The following is a 21967-nucleotide window of genomic DNA, read 5'->3' on the forward strand; positions in this document are numbered from 1 at the left end:
GGCTATGATGCTCAAAGTATTTCTAGAGGATACCTATAGCATTTCATGCTTCACTGAAATCTCTACCTGCTTGCATGAGACATCATCACAGATGTAGAGGGAGCAACTTCAGATTGACAAAACCAGTCACCTGTTACCTGCTATCCAAATTGCTTCTGCATGCTTCCATATGCAGTGGGCTTTGTTGTTCATGTGAGCCTTATCAGCCTAGGATTTTCTCCTGTAGAGAGGCTTTTTCAGGTAGAACTGTTACTCTTTGAGATCGCATGAAGATGAATCTATTTCAGTCAGCTTAATATTGGCATGGGAAACTGGGTCTCTGGGGTCCTGAGAACGCCAGCCTACAACCTTGGCTGAAGCCAGGTGTAGGAGCTCGAGATGGAGAGGAAAAGGACATGCACAAACCAAAGCTGTTGTATCAAGTGTAACAGAAGGTGGATGCTTAGATACAGCTGTTGAAATGTGTGCCAGTGATAGTTCTCATGTATGACTATTAGGACAATTTACAGGGCTGAAAGATCCTTCTGAGATCAGGTCTCTAACACTGAGAGGGGTAGACAGGCCAGCTCCTGTTTCAATTCCTTTTTGGGTATGTTGTGATCTTGGGTGTTGTGTGAGGCTGCCCAGATACTTTAGGAATGGCTTTTCGTTTTCCCACTCCTGGATTCATCCACACTGTCAGTGTGGTAGGTATGCTGATCTGGACACTGCTGCTCTGCAGTCAAGGACTGGACTGGTGAGAGCCAGGGCAGAACACAACCTGGAACACCTAAATTAGCTCCTAGAGGAGGCTTTCCTCTACAGAGAGTCTGTTTTGCCATCCTCTGTCAATTTTTTTCTGTTTTATATAGCAGTGCTACTTTTCTAACTTCAGTCATCAAGATGTATTCATGCATGCTTTCTTAGGATCATGGTGGCAATGATATTTAGGAAAGCAGGGAATTAATTTATTTCTTTCCAGATATCTTTTTTTGAAGAATAAGGTGCTGAACAGAAGCAAAGCTGGAGAGAGATTAATTTCCTGGAATATCCTGGGTTCAGCAAGTCTGTCATAGCTGTGCTCTGAAGATGGATATACTGTCAGGTACAAGGTCTCATCTCAGAAAAATGTTAGCAGAAGGTATAGATGGCTGTAATTGAAAGCAAGTGGTGTTTCAGAAACAAAAATCTGCTTCTTATTGGAACCTGTAGGGAATTCTGATCTCAGTAACAGGCGTGCTTTGTGGGCCTGAATTCCTGTGATAGCTCTCCAGTAACTCTGGGTGTTCCTTTCACATCTCGTGTTCTCACTTGTTGGCAGCAAGATAGCTCCAACAGCTTGATTTTGTGCATTTACCATCTGTGTGAGAAGAACTTTTTTTTTTTTTTTAAGGGATCTTTCTCGTACAGTTTTGGAAATGATCACCAGAATGAGTACAACATCAATTAACTGGAGCTCAGTAACACACTGAAGTGTCATAGCATTTCTCCTTCAACCTCCTTTGGAGGCAGGTGGTGATGAAATGTGAAAATCTGCTTTAATGTTGTACAAAGCAAAGCTCATCAAACGAGTGGTGAACACACAGACTCCAGGTGACAGATTTGGACTTACTGGTGTGCCTTATGTGCCCAGAAATCTCTGCTGAGAGGTCCCTTCCAAACCTGTGTTCCTGGGTCACTGGGTCTAGTCCCATGATATGACAGGCAGATGTATTGTCTGCTGATTTCAGTAAGCTTATCAACTGATGTCTTAAAAGATGGTTTTTGACTTCTGTTCAAAGATGTAGTATTTTTTCCAGTTTAAACTATTTTCCCATTTTTAACTAGTTGATGGCAGATCAGTGTTAATTTAGATTGGAAAAAACATGCCTGAAATAAGAACTGGGCATACTGTTGTGACCCTACTGAAATCAACAACGTGGGACAGTCATAACAGAGAACTGAATACATGCTTTGTATAATATATAATTTCAAGTTAAATGTTTACATGTATATTTAAAATCTGTAGAGATTATTGACTTCCTATTGTGCAAGTTCCTGTAGTCTGAGGATCACTGTAAAGTATAAGAGACTACTCTTTTGGCTATTTCCTTTCTTGCATAGCAGTATTTTTTTTGTATCTTTGCATGTAATTTATTTTTTAGAACTTTTGGTTCTGTTATTGGTTAATATGATGACATATCAGGTGATGATCTAAAAAAGATTATGGATGGGCTTTTTGAAGCTAGTGTGAAAGTAGCATCTGGAGGACATCCTTTTTCACCACCATTATGACAGTTTTGTACTAAAGATGTGAAGAGCAAGATAAAGTCTTTATTTACAAGAGCCTTGCACTTGAACTTAAGTGTGAAGTCTGTTTGAAAATAATTTATGGAAGCTCTTGATAATATTGAACTTCTGTCCAAAAATACGTTGCTTTTTTTTTTTTTTTTTTTTTTTTAAGGAAACATTTTTAAGTACAGCAGGGATAAAACTTAGGTTGGGAGTATAAAGCAATTGGGTCCAAACCTTTGCTTAAAGCAGGATCACTTACAAAAGGTTGCTCTGGGCTTTGTGTGGTTGAGATTTAAATACTTTCAAGATTGCAAGGTTGGAGATCTCCAATATTTGCAGACTTCTGTTGCAGTGTTTGACCACCATCAGAGAAAAAAAGTATTCTCCTTTTATAGCTGAAGTTTCCATTGTTGCTCATTTATTGTTATCTGTGTCTTTTTGCTGTATTCCTCTAAGAAGTCTGGCTCAGCCTCCTCTACAGATTCTCAAAAGGTTGTAGATTTCAGTATCATCCCTTTGAGCTATTATTTTTTTTAAGAACTGAGAAATATTTCTCCTCTTATGTTGCAAGTCCAGTCTCTGACAGTCTTGGTGGCCCTCTACTGGCCTTGCTCCACTGTACTGCTGTCTTGATTTGGGGAAACCAAAACTGGTCACAGTATTTGAGATGCAGTTTCATGAATGCATGATGGAGGCAGTAATCTCTCCCTTGACCTGTGTGACTGTGCTGCTGCCCAGTATGAGATTGGCATTCTTCATGTGAGGATATGCTGCTGACACATGTTCAGCTCACCCATTAGGACCCCCACTTTTTGTAGGGCTGCTTTTCAGCCATTGTGGTACCAAATCTATATACTCTTGCACAGCGATACAACCATGGATTGTTATCTGCTGCTTCAGAACTTTGGTCTATAAGTCATGGACTTCTGGTTCTGCCCTCCTAGAGCCCAGTGACAGAGCTGTTTGAGCTTGTATTAGCACTGTGTGTTACTGTTCACAGACTGCAAAATTTAACTCTAGTGGTCAGAGATGAGATTTTTCCAGCAGTTCTTGAGCTCACTGCTTTGTGTCAGGGAGATGTAAAACTGACATTCTGTCCGCAGGTTATGCTTACAACTGCATCACTTCAGTATAGACTTCTAATGTGTAATGAACTCATGGCATGCTTGTCTTAGGACTGCTAGTGCAAGGTGGCTCCAGGGAGAATTGGGAAAATAACTTTTCCATTGTGAGCTCTTTGGGATGGATTCTGAGATGCTTTTTGCACAGTGTTTTTAACAAGACACTTGCTGCAAGGAAGCACAGTGGACCCTATTAGCCATCAGGTTATTCATGTTCTTCCTAATAGACTTGTAAAGAGTTTATGCAGCTCAGTTATCCACATTATCCTGTAAGGCACATTCATTTTGAGAATGTCAGTGTACACTTCCCTCTCACAATCCCAGCAACTTGAACACATTCCATGAGGTAAAATTAACTTTTAATTACCTTGTCATGAAGTTTGTGGGGGTTTTTTGACTGCTACTGGAATATGTTTATGCTCCTGTATGTCAATACAGCAAAAAGAGACAGTGATGTAGGCAAATTCCATGTGTGTGGAAATCATTGGCTTTCAAGGCACTGCTTTTCAAGAAAGAAAATTGCCTCTAAGCTGTACTGGTGATGTCAGCTCAGTTGAAAAGCAGACAGTAAGCCACCATTTCAAACCATGGCGTTTTTAGATTTTTTTTTTTTCTAGTCTAAAAACACATGTGCCTGACCATTCAGTGTTTAAATGCATAGGTGGGCAGGGCTTTAGTGAGGCGTTCTTAATGTTACTTGTTACTGTGTTGCAATATGGTCTGTTCTCTTCCAAAGTGGCTTTTGCAGGTTGTGGTTTGGCTTTTTGATTTGTTTTGCTTTTTTTCTGTAACAGTTGGAAATTACAGTATTTATCATCAATTAATTATTTTGGGAGATGTTGGGAAACTATCAGAAGAACTTCTTTCCAGGGGCTTGGTGGAGTGGAAGGAGCACAGCTTTTCTTGGAAAGCATGACAATGTGTTTTCAGTTTCACAAAAATATATTTGTATTGTTCAAGTTTGGTTTGATATATTGCTGTTGTGTCATTCACAACATTGTGTCTTTTATAATCTTTGTTGTTAAAAAGATTTCTCTGTTAGCAAGTGTTTGATTGTAAAACAATTATGCAACAATTTTATACTTAACTGAGACTTTTTAGCCAAGCAGATAGAAGTAACCCATTCTGGTTACTTTAAGCAAACTACTGTGCAACAGTAATGATTATGGGATGTGGCTGAAATAAAATCAACTCTGCAAATAGCCATTTTCCTTGCAACAAGTGGGAATTGTTTTCATGTGATTTTTCATTCCCTTCTTTAGATCTGTGAATAAACCTTAGTAGCTTGATTTGGAAAACTGTCTCCTGTCAAAATACATCTGTACCCGAAATTTGCAAAGGAAGAAAAACAATGTGAGAATAATGATCAAATGATCACTGAACCAGGGACATTTTCCTCTGTTTCAGGTATTTTGAACTTGAAAATGTTTGTAGATCTTTCGTCTTCGTGTCATAAATCTTGCTTAATATTTGATCTAAAGCCCTTTAAATTTTTAGCCCTTACAATTATTAGCTGCTCCTATTAGCTGATTTATATGTCTTGTTTCAATATAACTTTTGGTATTGTCTTCCAGTTGCTATTGAGACTCCATTGTTAATAACCTTATTAAATAGATAACAAAGACACAAAGAAGCCCTCTTCAGGGGTTTTACTTAGTCTTATCTGCTACACTAGCAAAATGCTAACTAGATGGATTAACAGTCTTCATTAAGATGATGTGGACTGGCCTTAGACAAAGGCAGATGTATCATCAGGCAGATGTATCAGCAGTATCTTAATCAGTCTGTCTGATTAATTACAAATGCCTCATTGATTTCATTATGAATAGCCTGTTCTGCTCATGATTTAGGAACTCTGAGAGACATGTATTTCATCTCCAGTGAACTTATTTTCTTCAGTGCTAGAATTCAAGTACTTAATTGAGAAGCAGTTTCCACTTTAACTAAGCTCCATAAAGCTTACCTATGCCATGTACCTTGTATTTTTCCCAGGAATCCAAATTACTGTTTTATACCAAGTGTAATCAGTTGCTAATCTAACCACTTCTAAGGAGGTTTATTGCTCATGTCATCTTGTGCTAAAGTTTGGGGATTACTGTTCATCAGTACCTGTTGAGACTGGTATTTCCTTTTGTATAACTGGTGAAGAGCACTAGGCAGATGAAGGCAGCGGGTTCTTCTCCTGGTGTTATTGTTCAAATACACATTGAGACTTTGTAACCAGCCAGCAGTCTATTAGAGGGACTCTGCAGTAAATCCTTGTTTGTTTCCCCTTAATCACATTTTCTCTAAATTATCCATGGCTGTACAGAGCAGTGCTGGAGGGCCAGAATGTGAACTGTTGGCTAATTTCAGTATGCAGCACAGTATTGTTTCTGAAGATAAGTCTGCAGGTGTACTCAGAAGTTTTGTAGGCAACTGAATTATGACTACTTGACATTGAGTTAAGCAACTTCCTACACTAAGCAAAGGACCTATTGTTGTTCAGAAATTACTTTTTATATGTTATATACTAGGAAAATTAATACCTTTGGAGTAATAGCTCAAAAAATCATTGTAGTTATTGAAGAGAATTTCTCTGTACTTGAAAGCATAACAAAGCTTCATTTTTGATGCTGAGACATGAAGTTTGTAGAGCAAATAAAGTATATGCAATAAGCTGGCTTTGCTACAGTGTTTGCTACAGCCCTGTTTTTTACTGATGTAGTCTATAGCTTTGAAAATATCTCCACCAGATATGTATGGAAAAAATATTTTCTGATAGGCTTTATTGGTTGCATTTTTTTTAAAGTTTAAAGTACTGTCTTTAAACCTTACCATGCAGCTGAGGTAGAGACTTTTAATAAAGCCTCTAGCACCACTGGAGGATATTAAAAGGAATTCTTTGTCAGCTTGGATGCTGTGAGAAATTATGTTTCAGGCTTGTCAGGGATTTTATAAGTGGTTTTATAGAAATGACTATCCAAAAGACTGCTTCTGGATATTCCGTATGCTGGTTTTGTAGTTTTTGTTTCATTAAAGAAACAAGATGCAGTTCTGTATGCTCTGTGTCAGGAAAAGGGATTTAGTTAAAAGGAGATAGACAGTATTAGTACATACTATTATGTCATTGGGCAGTAGGTGGCAAGCTTTGCTTTTCCTTCTACTTAGGGTTTATTTTCATGTTGCAGAATGCCAGAATTTTTAGAGGAGTGGTTTAAATTCACTAGCTTATGTCATTTACTGGCAGCACATTTCTTTAACAATCTCTTTTGTTCATTGTGGATTATTGTCTTGCTATTGAATACTGAAGGAAAGCATCTTTTCAAATGATGGATGCAAATCAAGAAATGTGAGCTCTGTTGTATTGTCTCATGACTTCTGTGGGCAGATTACTAATAGGAATTACACACATGAGGTGAAGTCACAGGCACTCTGAAATTATTTGGGATCTTCCTGTTCAGTTCTGTTGTGGACCACAGTACAGCCAGGAGCAAGGGGGAACAACACCCTCTTTTAGTACAAAATTTTCCTGTATTCCATCCTGGTAACTAGTAAATCTAAATAAAAAATAATAGAATGTTTATTTGTCGTTCTTATGATTTGTTATGTCCTGTTCCAGTTTATGTGCTCACATCCTCCCTTCCATTCCCCCTGAATTGCTGTAGCTGTCCTCACAAACTCAGCCTGCTCTGCTGATGTGTTGGATTCAGCATGGGGACAATAAAACAGCAGCAGCAAATTGTCCAGCTAAAACTAAAGTTGTATAGAAAGGGCAATGCTAGAGTGCTTGTCTTTAGGAACTTTCTATTAGGGGTGACTGTCTATAGCCTTTCTCTGCTCAGATTTCTTGCCTAGAGCAAAGGACCTGGCAGCTGATGAATTAGTGATCAGCTCTGTATCTTTACCAAGGATACCAGGGATGCTCCTATGCAGTTCATCTCAGTTGTTTTTCAACTTAGACATTCTCAGCTGTTCTCTGCTGGAGCTGACCTCTGGGACAGGGGTGGCTCCGTGTGGTGCAAAAATCTCTCCTCCAACCCATGTTTTCAAAGAAAGACTCGGTCTTCTTCTGTTGTCTGGTCTCAGGGTAGTTTATTGTATGTTATCTAAAAGATTTTCTTCTTGAGCTGCTGCGGTTTGCTCAGTAGAGGCACACACACACCCCTGACATCCTCTCTGACTCCTGTCTTCTCCTCTCCCCCCGCCCAGGGCTGCTGCTATCTTTTATATGGTATATTACGTGTTAAATGTTTATAGTTTTTCCCCAATACCTACTACCTATATTAAATGATGCCTTTCTATTCTAAACCAATCTGTGAGTGCCAACATCACCAAGAACAGGGAGGTAAGAAAGAAGAAAGAGTGAGGACAGAACAGGCCCAAGTCCCTCCATCTTAAAACTTCTGCCCCCCATGTACAAAACCAAAACCCCCCCCGTGCAAGACTTAAAACCCCCCGGTACAGCACTCAAAAATTCTTCCCTTTACTTTGTGACTACTTCTACTACAATATCTAAACTTTTGTGACTTCTTGATCTTCCTGCAAGGTTGGTAAATCATTCCATGGTTCAAATCCAAAATCACAGCTGTTTCCAGCTGCCTGCCAGGGTCTCAAATGCTTCTGACCTGGGCCCGGAACATCCAAAAATGTCTGAGGGACATTCTGAGTTCTGACAGTTCTCTAGAACAATTTTTATTCATTAACCAAGTTAATTATTTGAGTTTCCTCATAATAAATGAGTTAGAGTTCTTCTTGCTTTGCTATTGAAGTTTTGGGAAAGTTTGTTCTGGATTAAAAAGTGTACATGCCTCTCTTTCTCAGTCACTGCATCCTAGGTGTACTTTATAATAATTGCTTGAGGAATGTTGGAACTCAAAATGTCCCTCAGACATTTTTGGAGGTTCCAGGCCCTGGTCAGAAGCATTTTAGACCCTGGCAGGCAGCTGTAAACAGCTGTGATTTTGAGTTTGAGCCATGGGATGAGTTACTGACTTTGAAGGTGGAACAAGCAGTCACAAAGGTAGTATAGTAGAAGTAGTTACGAAGTAGAGGGGAAAATTTTTTAGTATTGTACAGGGGGGTTTCAGCACCTGTACAGGGTGGGGTTTACTTTGTACATGGGGGTCAGAAGTTTTAAGACGGAGGAAAGTGGGCCGATCCTATTCTTCCTCCTTCTTCTTCCTTACCTCTATGTTCTTGGTGATACTGGCACTTATGGATTGGTTTAGAGTAGAAAAGTGCCTTTTAACATAGGTAGTAGGTATTGGGGAAAAACTGTAAACATTTAACACGTAATGTACCATATAAAAGATAGCAGCAGCCCTGGGCGGGGGGAGAGAAGAAGACAGCAGACAGAGAGGGTGTCAGGGTGTGTGTGCCTCTGCCTGAGCTGCTGAGCAAACAGCCGCAGCCAGAGAAGACAATCTTTTAGATAACTAGCAATGAATTGCCTTGAGACAGAACAACAAGAGGCTGCAGAGTTTTCTTTGGAAGCACAGGTTGGAGGAGAGACTTTACCACCACACGGAACCCCTGAACAAGACTGGGGTTGGGGCAGAGGAAGATCAGATATTTTGGATATCCTTGATCCCAGTCATCAACATACTCATTCAATTATGTTGTTCTAGAAATTCTAAAACAGGAATTAACATTTTCTTCTTATTATGGTAGGGCATTCTGCAAGGAGAGGTCTCCTTATGTAGAGGCTATGTATGAATTTACATTTTCACTGCTGAAAGTTTGTCCTCATGAAGGAGGACAATTCCTAATGAAGATCAGAACTGTTTGGGGACTGGTAATGCAGACCTGTGCTGTCAGTTGAGGGTGTGGTTAATTTCATTGCTGCAGGAGCACTAGGCTAAAACTATCTTTGACATCAGCTGTTGGTAAATTGAGACCAGTGTTTTGAGATCCTGATACTGTGGTTAACTCTTGCTTCCGTAGTCTTTGGCAGTGGTATGATCTATGTGTGCTAGAACAAAAACTGGTTCAAAGGTAGTTACTCATCTCTTTGTGCTGCCAGGCAGTGAGTCAGCCCTCAAGAGCACTTCCATTCATCATTCTAGGGAAATGTAGTCATCGGGCTGCAGGAGCTGAAGTCACTGTTTAGTTCAAAAGGCTGGCCTCCTTTAGGGCTGGGATCATTTGTGTTGGCAGAGAATGTGGAGATGATATTTTGATGAAAATAATGTCAGTCTTGTCTTGGTGTCCTTTTTGAACACTGCCAGTGCACATTTTAGTGCTAAGCCATTAAACTAACAGATAATATTGGTTTTTACCTCTGCTGGACTGTGTATTTTCTGTTAATTGGGTTGTAGTAGACTGGGGTCTAAACACTATGGCCTAAAGTGTGGTGTGAAAGGCAAAAAAACCTGAGACTATTACAAAATGGGCTAATAATTTGATAGGTCTTGTGAGAAGTGGGCTGATCATTATGGCAAACAGCCTTGAGGAAGTGTTTAGTGTTTTAGTGGCCCTAGTCCAGTCTGTTCTAATAACTGGTTTATAAGACCTTTTGAATATGAACATGTGTGATATCTAGCACTGTTTCTTCAGATTTCTTCAACTGTTTGGGTTGAAATTTTTGAGGCTGCAAGTATCCACTTCTGTTGAGAGTTCCACACAGACTCTTTTCAATGGACTAGACCCACATAGCATCTGGCCATGTCAGGTACTGTGCATGTGCAGTGAACTTGTGTCCACTAGAAAAAGAGAGGTATCTTGGAAAGAATGTTGAAAATATAAACTATCAGTACTGCAGCAGCTTGCAAGGCACTTAGGGGATGCAGCTGCAGTCCTGTACTTCAAATTATTGTTGTTCCTGAGATGATGTAGGAATGTCTTGTTTTATCCACACTTTAGCTATCCTCTCGTTAAGTGAACGTCTCACAAACAGCTGTTAGAGGATATTCAGTCTTTTCATTAGTATCTTTGACAGAAAAAGGATTCTCAGAAATAAAATCTTTTTGAAAGAGAGACTTAAATTATAGGGAGCCAACAGGAATCTCAAGCCAGCCAGAGCTTATTCCAGACAAGAGAAGAAAGTTATTCTGTGTGATGGTATCAGCCAGTTGTTTTATGGTTTTATGTGTCTGTGTGACATCACTGGTCTGAGTAAAGCTTTGGTGCAAGAAAAGGGTGGTTAGTGTTTGAGTACTAGCAGGGAAACTGTTGCCTGCTCATGCTGTTGAACAATTTCCACTACTAATTTCATCTTGAGTGTGAAGGAAGGATAAACTAAATGCTTGTAGGAGAATCCTCCACCCCTTCTGTCATTCACGACTCATCTGTCAGGAAGCCAACACGAACAAGTTTCACTACAGTAAGAGGGAGCAAACATCTCTGTTGAGATTCCAGTCAGTCTCTTAAGAGCTTATTGCGTATGATTAACCCCTCCAGGCACTGTGCATGAATTGTAACAAACTATATAAAAAACCTATGTTCCACGTGAATAGTAAAGAAAGTTAACACTCATCTAATTTTGGTGTGGTTTTTTTTTGTTGTTGTTATTGAAAGTTACTGTATTCTTCTCTATTGGGTTTTGTTGTGCTCAGAGCACTACAAAATAGAGAGGTAGGATCTTGTTTGACTTCTGCAAGTTTTGTATGAGAATTATCTTGTCTAATGACCTATTGGCGTTTCGTTTCTGTTCCGCCACCTTCTCTAGTGCTTCAATCTGAAATAGATCCTGAGAATCCCTCATGGAGAAAGCATAAGAACCTTTCTAAGTGCATTTGTGAGCTTACATGAGAAGACTTAATTGGGACTGTCGTCTTTGGTCTTTTCTTCTGTGTGTGTTCATTTAATAGATTTCTTAATTGGGTCTAAATTTGGGCAGTTTTTCAGTTCATTAAACATTTGAACTAGCTTCCATTTTATGTTCATTCTTCTGTTTTGGAACTATGAAGTGCTGTAGAGAATCTTTGGGTTTTTTTCACCTTCAGTGTTGTGAAATCTGTTTTACTTACTCTTGAAGCATCTGTTCAGTAGTAATATCTGAACTGGATCCGGTACACAGGTTAGGCCAAAGCAAGATTTTATTATTTTCTTCTGTATTCCTGAATGAGCTGATCCCTGAAGGTGGTGTTAATTATATCTAAAAATTCTGGTTTAGTGTTGTGCTGTTCTTTGGGGGGCAACAGAAATGTCATACTACTGTTGTTTCCTCACTCTATATCTTTAGTGAGGTAGAGAGCTGTCACAATCTATGATAGCACTATGATAGCTGTTACCATATTAGGCAGCTAGTAACATACTCCTAATGCTGTGGCTTTTCTCCTTTTTATTGAAATTATAGATCACAGAGATCTTCTGTTATGACTGGGATGGTATGGTTAACTTGCTGATCTAATTTGACAGGCTATTCTTTGAGAAGTAGCGTCACTCCTTTACCAGATGATCTGTTTCATATCCAGGATAATACATGGACTTTTCCTGGTCCTCCCATTAGTTTTGCTTTCCAAAGATAGGAATTACTCCTTCCAGGTAAGTCTGGTCACCCTTTCGCCGTTCTAATTCTTGAACTTATGATGCTTCATGTGGAAACACAGACGCGTCTGACTCAGTTGCCTCCCCTGCTTAAAAGCACACTGTTTAAATAGTTTTCAGTTTTTTCCGTTTCTCACTGTTACTTGTTTGTTACCAACTCTTGCTTTGTTCTTTACTTGAGTGTGCTGATTTGACTAGAAATTATGACTGCATCATTCAGAGCTGTATACTTTCTTTCACAGTTTCTGGTTTAAAAATTCTACTGTCGTACTTGTCATTTCCATCAAGCTTTAAGTGTAATTTTTTCTTCCATAGAGCATTCTGTACCGGTTTCTGACAACTCTGAAGTGTCCCCTATGTTTATACCATTTTCTGAGCCACGCAGCAAAACTGTCAACTTCTCTGGCAACTTGTTCGTTCAGACCTAGCAAAAAGTGTCGAATTTTAGTACACGGGACAAATGCACTGTAATTTGACACTTTCCCATTATCCCAGAATGGTTTGGTTTGCAAGGGACCTTTAAAGACCACAACTTTTCTGGGCAATCGGGTATGCTGCCTTACTACCCTCATTGTAAAATGCTCTTTATGTCCCTGTCTCAGTTCATTTGCCCCCTGCCCTTTCATTATCACACATAGGAAGTAAATGCCCTCACACAATACACATGATTCCAAAATATTTAATTACACAATATGTTACAAATATCAAGTTCTTAAGAAATAGTCTAAAGTTGTGGTAGGGGGAACAGTACTTACAGTAAGTACTTCTGTTCTTACATAACTTCCTAGTTATAAAATTTACAGTCTCAATACATTTACATTTTTTTTGAAAAAATTTCACTGGGATTCCACACACACATTCCCAACAGGATACTGCTCAACTGCTTTCTGAGCCATGCTCCCAGATTGCTTTGGAGCAAAGTTAATACTTTGATCTTCAGTAACTGACTCTGGGTAACAATATCTGAGTCTAGAATCCCTTTAGCTTTAAGCACTTTTTAAAGTACTTTTAGATCATGACAGTTTTGGGAAGCTTAAAATCCTTACTTCTTATGGATTTTACACTGAGTGAGCTCTTTCCTCAGACCATTTCATATTTTATAACATCTATGTGCTACTGGAAAAGGTAGCAAACAGGCATAAACTGTGTTCAATTGATGTATAATCTGATCTTAAATACTACTATAAAATGGATGCTGTTCTGGTTTCTGCATGATGGACAAGGATAGTTGTAGAATTGATGCCACTGCCAAATTAATAATGATGGTGAAGCAGAAATACATATATACATTTATATACTGGAACAAAGTTCTGGTGTCTGTTTTGCTTCCTGAACTGGAACCTCAAAGCTCTGAACTGAAAGACAACTGGTCACTGGAGTCCCAGCTCCAGCTGTGCCTCCTTACTGCTTCGAACAGCTTCTGTTGTTATTATGTAATGCCTGTTTGGGTATTCCAGCTGTTGCACACATGCAAATCCTTAAGAAGAAGCCAACTCCCCCCATTCCCCTTTTTGGCTTATAGCGGCTTTTCACTGTAGAAGTACACTTTGAATCCTGAAGAGTTTTCCTCCTGTTGCACCCTGGAGGGCTGTATCTATAAACTTTTTATGTTCTGATGTTCTATTTAGAAATCCAGTGAATTCCTAAATTGGATTGTCTTTTGATGTACTTCTGGAAGTGATATTAGAAATAAATATAACCCACAGCTGTACAGTCAGAACATTTCTAATGGGAATTCAGGTGATGAAGACTGAAGAACTTCAGACTGTAAAAGGAAAAAGAGGTGTATAAATTCAGCAATATAATTACATAATTTTTTTCCCTTTCCCTCCTTCCGTTCTTCTCAGTCATTGCCAATTTCCACTATAATTGAAAGAGTAGAGGATACTTCTATGTGTTCCTTGTAATGGAGATAATTTTGGGAAGATTCCAGAGTAGTCAGTCAGTCCTTTCTGTAGCAATCTCCTTGGAGTGATGGCATCACATAGGTTCTCCTTGGAGGAGAGGGAGACACACAGCATTTCTGTTCAGCCAAGTGAGTGGAAAGTCCCAGGCGTACTGCCCCTGAGGTGAATAGAAGTCGATGGAAACCTCGAGTTCTGTGAAGTTACACACTCTCAAGGCCTCTCTGTACAGGGTGGCATCACGTTGTTGTGTGTAGTCTTGTACCATGTTGCTTTTTCTACATGATGCATAGTTTATTCATACCAGGATGAGACTTTATAGCTGCTATCTGCTTTATTGATGTTTACTTGTATTGTGTTGAAATGAAGCAAACGTTATGAAAAGTACCTGAGGGAACTCTGGTGACAAATTTTCGCTTGGTAATATTTGTTATGCTCTTGGAGCATCTCTTCTTAAACTCCCACTTGTTGTAATGACCGTGTGGCCTGTATGATCCTTGCACTGTAATTTCTACACTTCTGGGTGTTTCTGAAGTGTTTCCCATAGCAAGATTGGAATCCAGGCTGAGATGCCTAAGGCTTATACTCTATTACAAGTAATATTATGGAAAAGGTAAATGCATTATCTACTTTTCTTTTGTAATCTAACACTATTAGTCTTCTTTAAAAGTTTAAAGCAGCACCTGCTGCTGATGATTGTACTCTTTTCTAAATGCTTTTAAGTAGCTCTTTCTGAGAACAGCCATTTTAATGTTATTCATAGTAAATAAGGTCGTTCTAAGAAATGATAAGAGCGTGCAATTGTTTAAAATGTAGCTATGGAAACTAGATTATTCTCAATTTAATATGAACATTCATTGCTTTCATTGGCTGTGCTCCCTTCTTGAAACTGACATACTTCACAGGCACTCTACAACATTTCTAATTAATCTAATTTTCTTGAAATGGGCAAAATATTCATCCTGATTAAGATATGTTAGAGTTTTAAAACATAGGACAGCTGTTTTCTTAGCTTTCTGTTTATTTTTTTAAGTCATAAATAGAATCTTTTTTCTCTTCCAAGCTGGAAATATCCGGTAAATAAACTTTTTTTCTTGAAACAAGACCAAGAGTGCCAAATTACAGCTTTAAGTCATTTAAGACAAAAGACGTGTGTCATGTATGTTATAAAACATGTCCTGAAGGCTACAGGAGTTGTGTACCTAGACTTGAAGGTTCAGAGTTTAATGGGCCTAATTTCCAGTTTCTTAGATTACATTATTTACACTGCATATCTAACACAAATGGTTGAACAGTACTATTTTCTTAGATAACAACATTTTAAAAAATACTTGAGTAGTTATTTTCTCATTGAATGGGGTGGGGGAGAGATTCTTCCAGTTGAAAAGAATAAAACCAAAGAGGCAATAAAAGCTGCTAATTGCCACACATTTCTTTCTGTTAAGTCTGTGGTAGCTGCATGGTTCTAGATAGAAAATACTGTGGGAAGGCTCCTTAAATGTTTCTATTTCAAGAAGTTCACTTCAAAGCTGGAGTTAGTTTTTGATGCTGAGAGGGGTAAATCATAAACTCTGAGCATACTTTTTGTCAGGCTTCCTGACGTGTTGAATTTGGTGTGACTCTCCTAGATTTGTGTCTCTTGAATATATTTGTAAAGTTCTAAAACACCAGTGACTCACATCAGAAGTCGTTGCTGTTCTGATTCAACATCCTCCCGGTACATGTTGGAACATAGGATATCCCTCTGGCTGTCCCAAGACCCTGGCAGAGGGCTCAGAGACCTCGGCATGAAGTCAAAAACACCTGTGGCTTCGATTTTAGCCTGTGGAAAAAATTGCCAACTTTGTGTGAGGAATTACAAGCCACAAGGGTTTGAGTAATGTGGTAGTTGAATTAACACAGGGTGAAAAAGTAGAATTTTGGGGCTTTTTAGAATGGGGTCCAAGGAGACAAGATGGAGGGATTTGGGCGTGTCCTGACCCTCTTCTCCTTCTTCTTGTCCTCCATGTCTTGGTGTGATGGTGACACTTTTCTATTGGTTTAAGGTAGAGGCACACTGTCTAACATAAATGATAGATATTGACACATTATTGTAAACATACTACACATAGCTTTTGGTATAAAATGTAAATGCCACCCTGGAGGGCAGACAGAATGCCATGGCTGACTTGCTAGACAGAGCTCAGCAGTCAGAGAAAGAATGTTATAGATAAGAAAAAATAATCTTGAGAAGGCAGTCCTACACATTCAGACTTCTTTGGCTGTGCAGGCTGGGAAACAAGGACTTTTACACTCTCAGGGTCACCTCAATACCCAGACCTTGAGAGGTACATAGAGTATAATGCAGTTACAGTCATTCAATACAGATTTATTAGCTTTCCTAACTATATAGAAAATGGTATGCCTGTATTCTTAAAATCTTTTTAACATGGTAGTTTTGTTAGAAAAGGCTTGTCAACTTTTAGCATGCTTGACACATGCTTCCAGAACTATTATTTGTGCTCTGCTCTTAAACATGTGCTATGAGGAACCATAGCTGCTTTTGACTGGGGTTACAAAATTCACATAAATAGTTTTAGATTCAGTTACATTATGAATTACAGTGGTTGTCTTCTGAAAAAAAATTAATTTTAATTGTCAAACTTGTTGGAGAGAATTGAAGTAGTAGTGCCTCTATCGTAAAATTCAAATGTCAGCCCTTGGCTTTTCTGATCCCTTCTGCTTCTCTTTCTCCCATCCCCTCCTATGTTATTGGGGGAAAAATCAAATTAAACCAGAAACCCCCAATATCCTACATAGTTTAAATCAGTTGCATTTGTTGTGCACTATATTTATTGTAATTTGTTTTTGAAATTGTTTTATAATTTAGTAAAATTAAATAATTGCAGTTTGCATGCAGTACTCTGTGTGTCAGACTCGTACAGAATGTTTTGGCATTCACAGAAGCTGTAGTTAAGGACTGAAGTTGTTAACTACACTAGGCAGGAAAAGTAGTTATGGCTAGAAGTACAGCCCAAATTTTACCCTTTGGTATGTTGTTATAAAATACTGTTCTTTTTACTGTTGTGTGTTATTTCACAGCTATTAATATAGCACTCAGAACTGGGAAACTGCAGAGATTCATATAGTACAGAACAAGAGCAACTTGTAAGAATTACAGCAACTTGTGGTGTGAGTTACAGAATAGAAAGCACAAACAAATTTAAGGGTACTTCGAAAATCAAAATACTCTCAACATCCAGCTGATTAATTATAGCAGGAAATTGCTGTGTGTCCTGTAGTTTTAAATCGGATATTTTTTCAGGTGCTTGGTGCATTTTATCTTCATTTCTGTAAAGGAAGATAATTGGGATATTTCTTGGCTAATTGTTAAGTATATTTGTGCTGTATCAAGATTCAAGCTGAATGAAAAAAGCTGCTCTTTGATAACAAGTATGCACAGGAGATATTTTGCTGTAACTAGATTGCTTTAATTATGAAAACAAGACTCTAACAGTTTCTATTTCCATATATGTAGAACTCTGTGTATTGAGATAAAACTTCTTATAAGCTAAGAAGCAGCAGGCTCTAAAAATTACAAAAGGTCAGCAAGACAGCTCTGCTTATGAAAATCCAAAGCCAAATAGCAGTGGTATATTGTGTCTCCTGTGTGGAACTTTTTGCCTTTTTCCCCGCTCCCAACCTTGTGTTTAATTTCCAGCCCCCAGTCCCATTTTGTTCTGTTGTGAGGCTGATACTGGCCGCAGAGGATTGTCAGCTGCCTACCTAACAGAATCAGTAGTCACCTATCATTATCCTGAGCAGGGTGGTTAGGTATGCCATCTCTGTGTGCAGGATGCTTCTGGTACCTCCCCATGGCTGGAAGGAAGTGGGGGTCTTGCAGCAATCCATTTCTAGGCATCTCCCCAAGCTGCAGGTTTGAGAAGTGCCTGTGGGTGATTCAGCCATGTCCCACCTCAGACAAGAGCCAATCTCTATGTGACAGGCTGCAGGAGGGAGCGCAGGACTTGGGTCACTTCTAGTGAGCTGGAAGGGCAGAGCCAGGGCCTTCATCATTCCGGCCTCCTGAGAGTGTTTGCTCATTGGTTATGGATGTGATCAGCTGGGAGAAAGAAGGCATTTGAATAAGCTGAGTTCAAATACTGAGTTTAAAGTACTGGAGATAAGTAGCAACCGCTCCATCTTTCACTCTTTGTTCAAAAGTAGTGTGTTAAGCCCATGGATTCCAAACAGCTACTTTTTTTCATCATTAAATTATGTATAAGAGTAGGTGCCTATGGTATTTATTGCAGGAGTTTCCAAAAATAGCACTGAGCAGTAAGTACTGCCAAAAAACTCAAAGTGTTGAGAAATATCAGTCAGTTACAGGAACATTCAAGTGCTGGAAACAGGAAGAATGTGCTCAGTATCATCGTGATTCAAATTAGTGAAGTGGCCTGGGAATGTGTAATGTCGGTTTCATAGTACAATCCAGATTTTTCTGACATCCTGGTTGCTTTAGCAAGGTAGAGGTGAATTTGCCTCATGCAGAACCAACATGTCTCTTTGGCAGAAATGCCAGTTTCCAGAAATTCAGAGGAACAAGTTCAGCCAGGCTGCTGAGCTTATGTAATTCACAAACCAGCTGGCACCACAGAATGTTTCCAAAATACAGCCTATTATCAGTGATCCTGAGATGGTTCTAATTTATTTATATTCCTACCATCTCGGTAGATTTTGTTTGCAGGTTGTCTGTCTTAGTATGTTCATAAGGTTGTTTCATCAGTTTAGTGAGTCAACATATATTAGTCTATGCAAATATTTTGAAAAGTGAGTTTTCTATTTGTTTTGGCAGGAAGCAATCATCCTATTTGAAAATACAAATTCTGATCTGGTTTATAATGAGGATGCCTCTTTGAGTAACAGAATAATTTTATCCTTTGCTATGGAGCCCAAAATATGGCCAAATAAAGGATGGTTTTTTCAGTTCCATTGAAACTAAGTTTTAATTTTCAGAATTCTAGAGGGTAATGCTATATTTAAATTTTTCAAGTTAATAAACTTAATTATAACACATGCTCTTGCAAATTATACCATAAACAAATTAGTTTCTAGAGGTGAATAGTACATCTGAATTGTTTCTTTGTGAAAGGTGCATAATTGTTTGCTTTTTTCTTTTATTTTCCCCCCTAGAAAATAAAAAGCATAAACAGTATGTCACGCAAACATTTAAAACAAATAATTAAGAAATAGCTACTTTCAGTTTTTGAATTTATTTTTGTTTCTATGTTACTGTGATGAATAAACTGCTTTAAAAATTGAAATTATATGAAATATATATTGATGGTATTCTTTAATTAGATGTGTTTATTTTGTGATTCATTATGCATGCAGTTCCCTAGCTAAATAGTGTACTCTTTCCAGAAGTGCAGTCTGCTTTTTCTGGTTTGCTAAGCAGTCACTGGATGTTTAAAGATAATTTAAATTAAGTTTAATATATTTAGGAGTTCAAGCATGTATTTCTTTGAACTCATTAATGAGGATAGAAAAAGAACTCTAGCAGACAATTTCAATAATGAAGCACACAAATCAAAAGAATGTGAGGAGAAGATTCTAAATTGAACCCTAAGGATGTAATTTCAAACACTTTATAACATGTCCTTTTTATAGTTTAGACTTGTTGGAATGACAGCATTCAGCTGATGCTTAAAAATTGTCCCTTATGCAACAGGGAGAAAAAGAAGTATTGGCAAATGTGGTTTACTGTTATACCTGTGTATAGCATAAACCTGCAAGTCTCAAGCTTCAGCAACTTAAAATACATCCCTGGTGTTGTATATAAATATACGGTATATTGCACCAAAACTAAGGACTGGGACAGTATCAGAAAGAAGGAATGTATTGAATTACACTTTCTCAAAAATAACTCTGAAAGATATTTCATATAACAATGCCTGTAATTCTAAGGAAATCAAAATTTTACATGTAGAGAAAAAAGAAAACTGAATTTTTGGGGAGAAATTGGAGACATCCTTAAAAACCACAGGAATGCCTCACAGACTTCAAATTTACCAACTGCAAATAGGAAAACAAGCTATTCCTAGACCTCTGGAATGCAGTCTGGGCTTTTGGTCACAGTATTTTTATTTTTTTTTTAAGTAGGCCAAGTGGTTTGGAATAGGAGATCCAAGTTCTTCCAGACATTGTTGGTTCAGCCGTATGTTAGAAATGCTTCATAGCTGCTTTCTTGCAAGCTGAATTTGAACTGTAGGTGGACTTATTTTTATAATAATGAGTTAGATTGCTTTCATATACCCTATCCCTGTTGATCATGGGCTGAAGTCAGGGATACAGTGCCCTTTATGTTTGTTTGCATTTCACTGTCTTCCAGGGTGACAAATGTGGGTTTCAGGAACTAGAGTTAGGAACCACGAGGAATCTGCTTTGGCATTCCAAGGCAGAGTAAAGAGCACTGAATGTAGCATGAACGGGTTTAAAGTTCCGGGATGCAAAACTGTCTCTGACAATTAACCAAGTCCTGCGATGAAATCATGGCCAGAAATGAAATAAATAAGAGTTCTGCTGTTGACTTCAGTGAAATCAGGATTTTATACTAGTGTATGCGGAAACAGCTTGTATGAAGACCAGTTTACCTGTTTGGTTTTCTTTTGTGTATGGACCAAGCAGTGTACTAACCTTTTCATTGTTAAAATATTTGCAATCTCTTATTAGATGGTGATGTAGATCTTTGACAGATGGGGAAATGAAAAAGAAAAAATTGTGCCTATTCTATGCAAATTTCTCTGTCTCTGGAGCAATCTGTATGGCTGAGTAGACCACTGTTGGTAGGAAAAATGAGAATTTCATACAGTTTAACTTTTGTCCTTGACCTCGATGCACTAGAAAATCTTACCTTTTACCTAATTATTTTAGAAATAAATCTAGGGCATAATTATGATAGTAATCATAATTATAGCATTTGTTGGGCCCATTAACAGTGGGGGGGGGGGGGGGAGTGGTGAGGCACTACTGAATTGAAATCTACACTCACTTTCAGCCCTGTAATTGTTGCTGAAAATCATGAACCAGGGTTCATGAATCCCGGGGTTCTCACAGAACACTTCTCAGACAAAAATATTATTGTCTTTATATTATCTAGGTTTGCTTTCTGAATCATTATTTTAAGACAGTTTTCAAGCAACCAGGCTTTTTAAGGCAGTATTAAATTAAGCAAGTAAATTAGGAAAACTGGCCTATTTTTAAATCTAGATTCCTTGCATGCTGTTTTTAGATTTGCTAGCTGTATGAAATGTTGCAGTGGTCTATGTACGTCAACAGCTACTGTTGATGTACTAAACTTACTTTTTCTTTAATGTTGGAAATGAAAAGGAATATGTTGTATCTCTCCTGATGTTGGGACACTAAGCCAATACAGAAATACTCCTAAAATGCTCCTGATTAAGTCTTAAAGTGATTAGTCATGTAGATAAAATTTACCATAGCTGGTCTTCATTATGAAACAAGCTTGATAAGCTGATAAATAGCATTGTGGTAGAGTTGATTTTTTTTAATGGTATCTCTAATAGAAGTATAAATAAAGTATGTTAACTTTTGTTAATCTGTTGTCAAGGTTCTTAGTCAAGGTTCTCTCTGCAGAGAAATGTCTTGGTTCATGACAGTGAATAAATGCTTTATCAGTTCTGTTACGTTTAGTCTGTTCTTTAGCTCTACTAAAGTGACCCTTTTACATCAGGGACCTTGTACTGACACAAAAAGGATGTAGGCACAAACAATATTTCTCTGGATGTTGTTTATCTGAAAATACATGATGATGAACCCAGAGTTATAATGCATCATATATGTGTATTTTTAATTATTTGGCTGAAATTCAACAAACTACAATTCACTAACAATTTTGGAAGTTGCTGCCCTCTGATCCTGCATAAGTTTACTATCCTTTCTAATTAATTAGAAAATCTTTTTCTGTGTACATAATGTTATGTTCAAAATATTTGTGTATATATGTTGCAAGGTTTTGGAAGTTCCTTTACCCCAAAATTAGGCTGTTGATAAGTGTAGCTGCTTGGTGCTGTCCCCTCTTTCTCTGGTTCTGCGCACAGCTGGAAGCATTCAATTTTGGTGGTGACTTAACATGTCTTTATTGCTCAGTTTTGTGGTGAAGAAATAGATCATATGAGTTGTTTATCTAGTTCAGCTAAGAAAGTAATTATACATTTTAAA

General features: G+C 38.2%; 1 protein-coding gene across 9 annotated transcripts in view; it reads left to right on the forward strand.

Moving 5' to 3' along the window:
* The window catches only part of LTBP1 (latent transforming growth factor beta binding protein 1), a 184451-nt gene that overhangs the window by 16994 nt on the left and 145490 nt on the right, over nucleotides 1-21967 (forward strand). The window contains exon 1 of one of the 9 annotated variants that reach the window (XM_072927208.1): nucleotides 4764-4781. The exons of the other annotated variants lie outside the window; for them this stretch is intronic. The gene's annotated coding sequence lies outside the window, so the exon portion shown is untranslated. Of the gene's footprint in view, nucleotides 1-4763; nucleotides 4782-21967 lie in introns of those variants that run through there. 9 annotated transcript variants of the gene reach the window in all.

This window comes from Taeniopygia guttata, chromosome 3, assembly GCF_048771995.1.
Source record: "Taeniopygia guttata chromosome 3, bTaeGut7.mat, whole genome shotgun sequence".
NCBI lineage: Eukaryota > Metazoa > Chordata > Aves > Passeriformes > Estrildidae > Taeniopygia > Taeniopygia guttata.